The sequence below is a fragment of the Lolium rigidum genome, chromosome 6 (genome assembly GCF_022539505.1).
Source record: "Lolium rigidum isolate FL_2022 chromosome 6, APGP_CSIRO_Lrig_0.1, whole genome shotgun sequence".
NCBI classification, from domain to species: domain Eukaryota; kingdom Viridiplantae; phylum Streptophyta; class Magnoliopsida; order Poales; family Poaceae; genus Lolium; species Lolium rigidum.
The window spans coordinates 341,177,839-341,185,602 of record NC_061513.1 but is presented as its reverse complement, the minus strand read 5'-3'; the positions used below and the strand labels follow the sequence as shown (position 1 = coordinate 341,185,602).

Sequence of the window (7,764 nt, the reverse complement as noted above, 5' to 3'; positions counted from 1 at the left end):
AGCAACTCACATGATATTCAACAAAGAATAGTTGATGGCGTCCCCAGAAGCATGGTTATCACACAACAAGCAACTTAATAAGAGATAAAGTGCATAAGTACATATTCAATACCACAATAGTTTTTAAGCTATTTGTCCCATGAGCTATCTCTAAAGAGCTCTAAGCTCCCAGGGTTGGGAGCTCCTCTGAGCGATCCGCACGTCGCTTTCGACGGAGGCTGTTTTTTTCCGTCTCGGCGCGATGCCGATTTCCGCACGAGTGGGCATGTGTTGGTCGGTTCAGTCGAGAAATTGGAAGACGGTGGTTGCTTGGGCGGTGGGAAGTTGATTTTCTATTCCTCAACAAATCCATCACCCGCAGGTGGCGAGGATCCAGTTGACGAGAGCCTCCATTGTGAGGCCAGAGACCTACAAACGACCTCGCGGCGGTGAAGGTACTCCTCTTCGCCGCCCTCCCGCCCCTTGCTTCTCCTCCGACAAGCGGGCGTGGTACCGCGCCTCGACCCGACACCGAGCAGAGGACGGGGGGCAACCACCACCCGAGCCTCCGGCGTCCGGTTCAGGTAGGTAGCCGCCCCCTGCCGCCATCCCCTCTCCGATGTCCTCCCACCCCGCTGCCATCCCCTCTCCATGTCCCTTCCATATCTGCTCTCTGTCTCCTCCCTCTCGGTCTCACCTCTCTCTCAATCCCGATCTACATGTACTTGTGTGTGATTGGTAACTTCGTAAGGGTTGGTGTAGAACAGACAAATGCAGGTGTCGATTTGCAGCTTCCTCCATCTCTTCACCAAAATTCAGAGCTTCCTCCTCAACTCCGGTCACCACCAACCCCATCGTCAGGTGCAGCGCAGACCGGATTGCAGCTTCCACTACATCAGGTGGAGTTCACTAATTCGCTTTTAGCAATTACAAAAGCAGGCCCGAAGACCTTATATCTATGTCTCCCTCTACAAGCAAGTTCTTTCTGTTTGTTCAGTTACGTGCAGTCTGCTCAGACAGGGTGCTAGGTAGAACCCATGACAATGTTGATTGAGGGCCACTCCTCTTTCTCCTCACCTGGAAGCAATTCAGTCTGTGGCATCGTTGATTGAAAATGTTCTTCAGAAAAGGAAAATTGGTTTCTTATTCTTTGCCTTAATATCGTTGGTTCACATAAACCGGCTGCTACTGAATTTGTTGTATGTGTACCTATTATGTTGATGTCATATGATAGATTTCCATCTAAATAAGTTACCTAGCGATAACCAACTGCATTTGAATTGATCAATAATATTGTTCCATCTGTCAAATTGTTTAATTGCATGCTCAACTATATTACACTTCGTGTTTTCCATGGATGATAGCACTTGAAAGAAATAATAGTGGGATCATGCAAGTTCTAATTCGTCTACAACGCAAGCCCTCGGCAACAAGGGCAAGACGGCGTTCACGCGTACCCAGTTCGACGAAATGGCCGCCTAAGGCTCTGAATCCAATGCTCACCGTGCTCAGCAGGATCTAGGGCAGACGCATCCCGTGATTTTCCTCTTTCTCTTTTATCTTCAGAATTTCATGGTTTTGTGTCATCGGAGTGCAGCTGTTCAATATCTGAATTCTACTTGGTTCCAGCATCAATCATCTGAGGTTATACTCAGGTTCGTGACCTACCATATGGTGCAGTAGACACTGGGTCCCATATCATTTTGCTTCATATGCCATTACCTGTTCATGTCTTGGTTGTGTCTATTTTCCCAGATTTGTATGTATGTCCTCATTGTATTTGCTATTTGTTTGCATTTGACATCTCAATCAAATATTCTGTCCTAGGCATTTTTGTGTTGGGGAGGGTGAGATTTTACATTGACTTGATATATCATTGTGTACGTAGCACAACAGTGTAGAAAAATAACATGAGAAAAGGTTTTCATTAAAAACTTGCCTATTGTTGCACATGTTCATAAAATAGCATCTGAACTAATCCAAGGAAATTATGGTAGTGGTCCAAAGTAGTCCAACAACAACAATAGTGAATTGCAAAGTGGTGACCTTTCTAATACTTCAAAACATACCAAGAGTTGTTTGGTCAGTTGAGCTAGATCAACAGTTTGTAAATGAAGTTAATCACCTTGGAATAGATATTAAGCTTTTGTTACCTGCTTGTGTACCTTTTTATCAATTTTTTTTGTTCATTCGTATACTTTACCGCAAGTATGTTATACCAATTAAGTCCTTCCAGATTGGTTTTATCAAGTAATTTTGGTTACTGCTGAACACTTGTGCTTTCGAAGTCATATATATCATTTAAGTTATAATTTTGTACAGTTCCCAAGAAAGTCTTGGGGTTGATGAATGTCTCTTGTTTAGCATGATGTATTGGACTTATCATTTGTGTTTACTGGTGACTTTTTGGAGAATTTTATTATTTATCTAGACTGGTGAATGATAGTATTGTTATGTACATTTTACTCGGGGTGCCCTGCTCGAAGAATTTGCTCTAGCTTAGTTAGAAATGTAGATTCAAGACATTCTCATGGAATTAACTTTAGGCTTTCAGTATTCTTTTAGCAACTACCGTTTCGATCCACGTTTTGCTCTAAAATGTATTACATCAAGTTTTTTTATTTAATTGCTAAATAGCACCAGAACACAAATTAGCCATTTTGTAATTTGGGAGTTTTCTGGCTAGAAGCATTGTTTAATGTTTTGGTGGTGACATGTCAGTCATCTCCATTATGCATTTTCAAACTTGATTATTCCATCAGTTCCAAGAACTTCTATTGCCTGATGTCTGATGTCTGTTGAGCCCAAACTATCCTTATTACCTCCAGATTCATCATATAGCAGTTGATAGTTAATGTTTGCTTTCAGCCAGACATGCAATATGTTGTGCAGATTTCCTTGCAGTAACTTTATGTCAGTTTAGAGCAGATAATTGTAGTGACACAAATCGCTGGAACATGAACCTCCATATTACTTTCTTTCTCTAACCAAGCCCTTATTTTAGTCAGGCTCCATATGGTCATGCTAATTCTGAAAATATCCTTTCTTGGTCTCATAGAACATATGGTAACTGGTGAGATCCAAATTCATACAAACTCATTGCCCAAACTACATTGACCACCACCACAGCTAAAAAATATCAATGTCTCCTCACGCACTGTTACAAAGGTGTTCCATGGCAGACAACCAACTCCTTGACGATCTCTTCAGCCTGCAAGTATAGATTCACCGCCTCTCTGGATCTGTGTACTCTAATCATGATGATCAGGAAGCTCATGTTGAAGCTCAATGCCTCAATTTTCTTTGTGACTCAAAGCAATAACAGCAAGCATACAGTCTGCCTAGAGCTGCTACGTTGAGAGACTATGTGTATTTTTAGATGTTTTTGGAATCCGTTACACTTCAATCCCTGTGATTTAGGTAAAAGGTTTTTCTATTGCAAAACAATGAAATTTTGGGTGCCTTCATTTGTTACAAAAAAATCAATACTCCCTCCGTCCCGGTTCATAGGGCTTGCGTGTATCCCTTATGCCTTAAATTTAACAATGATAATGTAAAATATATACTACAAAATATATATAATTAAAAAGCTTAGATTCCCTACTTTATAATGATATAATTTTTATGTTGTAAAATTTATATTATGTTGGCCAAATTGAAAATCTAGGGATACGCGCAAGCCCTATGAACTGAGACGGAGGTAGTATCTTCAGTCTCATGAGCTCGACTTATCGAATATTGAAGAATAAATATCATGATATGTCAACTGTTTCACCAAAAACTAAGCTTGTTTTTTTAGTAATCTTAATGAAACAATTCTTACCTCATATGTAATTCAACAATTGTTGAGAGTGATCATTCTCTGAGAACAAAGTTAGTTTTAATTTTTTAGTGGGATATCTCAGGTCAGGTGGTCGTTGATTATGGATGCCAACCATGGGGGCGCCCTGTTTGAAGACTATATATGGCTAATGATGAATGGATATTGTCTGAGGGTTATCTCAATTTATTTTACTCACTCGGACTTCTATAAATTCCTATGCCACTATTTTTTTGAGAGTTATTGAGTATTCTGATCTAAAATGATATTTTATTTCCGAATTTTGTAAAATGTTTGAGCTCAGGCTTCGTGAGTCTGAGATAATGACGACGGATGAGCTCAGATTAGAAAGCTCACGTTTGTTAATCTATATACTGCTAAGTGCTAACCAAGCTTTTGTCGACAGGAGCGACAGTAACTGGCGGCTAGCGGACCAGCGCGGTCAAGGGGGAGCAGATTAGTAGACACACACGAACTGAAGGAAGGTGTCCAAGCATGATGGTCATTACAAGCCTTGAGCAACGGAAAGCCCTACAGCGTACTATCCTATTTTGTCAACAGCTGTATCCAACGTACTCGGCACACAAGCTACTGTCCCCTGTTGTGTTATACATCCAAATGTAGTGGTGTTGTGTTTGCAACCAGATGTAGTGGCAGGAATAAATACGACAATGTTCTTGTGTAGATACTTGTTTCTCATGTAACATGTAGCAATGGTCATGCAACCTCAATGTTCTTGGTGAAATGAATAGACCTGCACCGTGTGAATGTGTGTCTCTACCATATAATTGGTATCATGGCTCTTCGAGCTACCACGACTGCTAAACATTATCCTTCCTGCACACACCCCTTAGTACTCACAACAGGGGCAATCTTTTCCTCAGGTTCCTCATTAGCAGCAGGAAATTGCGACTCGCGATAAATGAGTTGTCAATCTATTAATGTACGAATGCATAGATGCTTTGTTAAGTGATTCATCGACTAAAAATAGGGACATATGGACTGGCAAAACAGCAGTAGACCATATTTCCAAGACGTTCTTTGTACCCTCACTTTGTATCAGCTATTCCAAGTTCCAAAGACCCAAACCCAATCTGGTTTACACTTGACGATCCTCTAAGAATGCATATCTTTCAAACCTACACATGAATTGTGATATGGAGCTTGCTTGGTACCGTCCATGTCATACACTGCAGTAATTTCTCGGTTCTGTACAGCTTTTCTCGGTTCTCTATTTGTGTAGAAAATTAAAACGTGGCTTAAAGAAATACACCGAATCATTTGTAGTAACCACTGAATCATCAAAAGCAAGGACATAAATCTCTTCTGAAAAGTGTATTGCTGTACACATTTGTTTATTGCATACATGTAACTTTTCTGAGACAAAACAGTTATGTACACATCCATTTATCCATGTACGCGACTCTTCTAAACACTAATATGCACAGTTGCACATAGATCGTGCACCGCACCCATAGATGTTGTGTTAACGCAAAAAGGCACAAAACAACCTAGCTTAGGCCATTGGCAAGATTCGCGGGGCGCTTCACACCACCATGTGAGACACTCCGTCTTAAGGCTCTTGCCTTTTACCGTTATCAGTGTTGGTGTTGGCGACTGTTGGGGCGTAGCTTCGCTGCTTTCCAATGTAGACCTTGTTTTTTTTTCTATATTTTAAATTAGACGCATTCAGCTCACCCTATCCGGCTTGGTGAAGCGCGAGCAAAAAACACGAAATCGGTTGTAGCGAATCTAAATTTGTTCATTATATTATAGATTTCATTTCATATTACATTATGTAGTTTCATTGCATTATGTAAGCCACACTGTACTATACCCAATGCCACAACCTAACGAGCCAGAAACAAAATCGTGCAAGTGTAAAACACTATTACTGAAGAATGGCGCGGCAAGACGAGCTGGGTCCATCTATTGCAAAGGTGAATGATGGAATTTTAAAGGTAGCACTCAAGCAATTTACTTTGGAATGGCGGATAAATACCATGTAGTAGGTAGGTATGGTGGACACAAATGGCATAGTGGTTGGCTCAAGTATTTTGGATGCATGAGAAGTATTCCCTCTCGATACAAGGTTTAGGCTAGCAAGGTTATTTGAAACAAACACAAGGATGAACGGTACAGTAAAACTCACATAAAAGACATATGGTAAACATTATAAGACTCCATACCGTCTTCCTTGTTGTTCAAAACTCAATACTAGATGTTATCTAGACTCTAGAGAAACCAAATATGCAAACCAAATTAGCAAGCTCTAAGTATTTCTTCATTAATGGGTGCAAAGTATATGATGCAAGAGCTTAAACATGAGCACAACAATTGCCAAGTATCAAATTATCCAAGACATTTTAGAGTTACTACATGTTTCATTTTCCAATTCCAACCATATAACAAATTAACGAAGAAGAAACTTCGCCATGAAAATTAAAAGCTAAGAACACATGTGTTCATATGAACCAGCGGAGCGTGTCTCTCTCCCACACAAGAATTTATTCAAACAAAAACAAAAACAAAAGCACACAGACGCTCCAAGTAAAGTACATAAGATGTGGCCGAATAAAAATATAGTTTCAAGAGAAGGAACCTGATAATTTGTCGATGAAGAAGGGGATGCCCAAGGCATCCCCAAGCTTAGACGCTTGAGTCTTCTTAGAATATGCAGGGGTGAACCACCGGGGCATCCCCAAGCTTAGAGTTTTCACTCTCCTTGATCATAGTATATCATCCTCCTCTCTTGACCCTTGAAAACTTCCTCCACACCAAACTCGAAACAAACTCATTAGAGGGTTAGTGCATAATCAAAAACTCACATGTTCAGAGGTGACACAATCATTCTTAACACTTCTGGCCATTGCTCAAAGCTACTGGAAGGTAATGGAACAAAGAAATCCACCCAACACAGCGAAAGAAGCAATGCGAAATAAAAGGCAGAATCTGTCAAAACAGAACAGTCCGTAAAGACGAATTTTAAAAGGGCACCAGACTTGCTCAAATGAAAATGCCCAAATTGAATGAAAGTTGCGTACATATCTGAGGATCACTCACGTATATTGGCATAATTTTCTGAGTTACCTACAGAGAATTAGACCCAGATTCGTGACAAAAAAGAAATCTGGAACTGCGCAGTAATCCAAATCTAGTATTTACTTTACTATCAAAGACTTTACTTGGCACAACAAAACATAAAACTAAGATAAGGAGAGGTTGCTACAGTAGTAAACAACTTCCAAGACACAAATATAAAACAAAGTACTGTAGCAAAATAAACACATGGGTTATCTCCCAAGAAGTTCTTTTCTTTATAGCCATTAAGATGGGCTCAGCAGTTTTAATGATGCACTCGCAAGAGATAGTATTTGAAGCAAAAGAGAGCATCAAGAGAAAAATTCAAAACACATTTAAGTCTAACATGCTTCCTATGAAGAGGCATCTTGTACACAAATGAATTCATGAAGAACCAAGTGACAAGCATAGGAAGATAAAACAAGTGTAGCTTCAAAAATTTCAGCACATAGAGAGGCATTTTAGTAACATGAAAATTTCTACAACCATATTTTCCTCTCTCATAATAAATTTCAGTAGCAACATGAGCAAACTCAACAATATAACTATCACATAAAGCATTCTTATCATGAGTCTCATGCATAAAATTATTACTCTCCACATAGGCATAGTCAATTTTATTAGTAATAGTGGGAGCAAATTCAACAAAGTAGCTATCATTATTATTCTCATCATCAAATATAGGAGGCATAGTATTATCAAAGAAAATTTTCTCCTCAATGCTTGGGGGACTAAAAAGATCATGAAAACCAGCTTCCCCAAGCTTAGAACTTTCTACATTATTATCAACAATGGTGTTCAAAGCGTTCATACTAATATTACTACCAAGCATGCAAATAAGATTTCATAGGTTTTTTAATTTTCGCATCAAACAATCCATGTTT

General features: G+C 39.6%; 1 long non-coding RNA gene across 2 annotated transcripts; it reads left to right on the top strand.

Moving 5' to 3' along the window:
* The first annotated feature begins 492 nt into the window (after nucleotides 1-492).
* LOC124665390 lies at nucleotides 493-1,125 on the top strand. 2 transcript variants are annotated; one of them, XR_006990554.1, is made up of 2 exons: nucleotides 493-563; nucleotides 731-1,125. It is a non-coding gene; the product is annotated as an uncharacterized LOC124665390 (long non-coding RNA). The 2 variants fall into 2 exon arrangements; XR_006990555.1 differs by having other exon boundaries at nucleotides 505-563; nucleotides 747-1,125.
* Nucleotides 1,126-7,764: the final 6,639 nt, after the last annotated feature.